Here is a 1448-nt window from a genome sequence, read left to right as displayed (position 1 = left end):
AAAATATACATATAATATGTTATTTTTCTTCTGTATCATTGTTATTTTTGTTTGTTTTTATAAATATAATAATAATGCTAAAAAATATATATTTATTGGGTTGATATCCTTAGTGTGATTTTCTCACTGAACTGGATTATAAGAGGATGATGCTTAAAAGACTAAAGTCTACACAGATTGTATTCAATATCCAGATCTGATGAGGTATATAGTGCCAATGTGCTTAGGGCAGCAATGAAAGGGGAAGGGGCAGTTATGAAAGGGGAAGGGGCAGCATTGAAAGTAAAAGGGGCAGCAATGGAAGGGGAAGGGGCACCAATGAAAGGGGAGGGGGCAGCAATTAAAAAGGAAGGGACAGCAATGAAAGGGGAGGGGGCAGCAATTAAAAAGGAAGGGACAGCAATGAAAGGGGAGGGGGCAGCAATTAAAAAGGAAGGGACAGCAATGAAAGGGGAGGGGGCAGCAATTAAAAAGGAAGGGGCAGCAATGGAAGGGGAAGGGGCACCAATGAAAGGGGAGGGGGCAGCAATTAAAAAGGAAGGGACAGCAATTAAAGGGGAAGGGACAGCAATGAAAGGGGAGGGGGCAGCAATTAAAGGGGAAGGGACAGCAATTAAAGGGGAAGGGACAGCAATTAAAGGGGAAGGGACAGCATTTAAAGGGGAAGGGGCAGCAATGAAAGGGGAAGGGACAGCAATACAAGGGGAAGGGACAGCAGTGAATGGGGAAGGGGCAGCAATGAAAGGGGAGGGGACAGCAATGAAGGGGGAAGGGACAGCAATTAAAGGGGAAGGGGCAGCAATGAAAGGGATAATCAATTTTTTTTAACTTTCTCTGTTCTAATGGGGCAATTAGGCTGCTTAAAGTTCATCTATTGGTATATATATATAATGCCCTTACAGTGGGGCTACCCCAGCACTGCAAGGGTTTAAAAAGGACCCCAGGAATTTATAACGTACCCTCATAGTAGGGCGCTACCCCGGCACTGCAAGGGTCACGTGCTCGGTTGGGGGGGGGGGGGTAAATAAAGTAGATACACTCTGATCCTCGGTCCCGCCTGACTGCTAGACTGATCCCCGCAGGCTCTTCTTTCCCGGGGGGCCAAGGGCCATTGGTGTCATTACGTCAAATGCAGGTCGATTGACTTGTGTTAGAGGGGAGGATGCCGAGGGGGACATTCCAAAGCTGGAGCAGAGTGGGGGAGAGGTGGAGTGCTGACCGCCATAGTAGCGAGGATCAGGTGAGTAATGCAGTTGTATTTGAGCCCCACCCAAACCAGGGGTGGGGCAAACTCCGACACTCCAGCTGTTGTGGAACTACAAGTCCCATGAGCCATTGTTAGATTGTCACAGCCACAGGCATGGCTCCCAGAGGCAGATGCGTGAGAGAATTTGTAGTTTCACCCGCAGCGGGAGGGCCGGAATTTGCCCACCCCCTGCTCTAGGCCA

The 1448-nt window shown here is 48.5% G+C and overlaps 1 protein-coding gene across 1 annotated transcript in view; it reads right to left on the bottom strand.

Moving 5' to 3' along the window:
- PAPPA (pappalysin 1) overlaps positions 1-1448 on the bottom strand; it is a 190509-nt gene that overhangs the window by 186793 nt on the left and 2268 nt on the right. The window lies entirely within an intron of this gene.

Source organism: Nanorana parkeri, unplaced genomic scaffold (assembly GCF_000935625.1).
Source record: "Nanorana parkeri isolate BGI_ZX_2015 unplaced genomic scaffold, ASM93562v1 scaffold81, whole genome shotgun sequence".
NCBI lineage: Eukaryota > Metazoa > Chordata > Amphibia > Anura > Dicroglossidae > Nanorana > Nanorana parkeri.
This window is presented reverse-complemented; position numbering and strand designations above follow the sequence as displayed.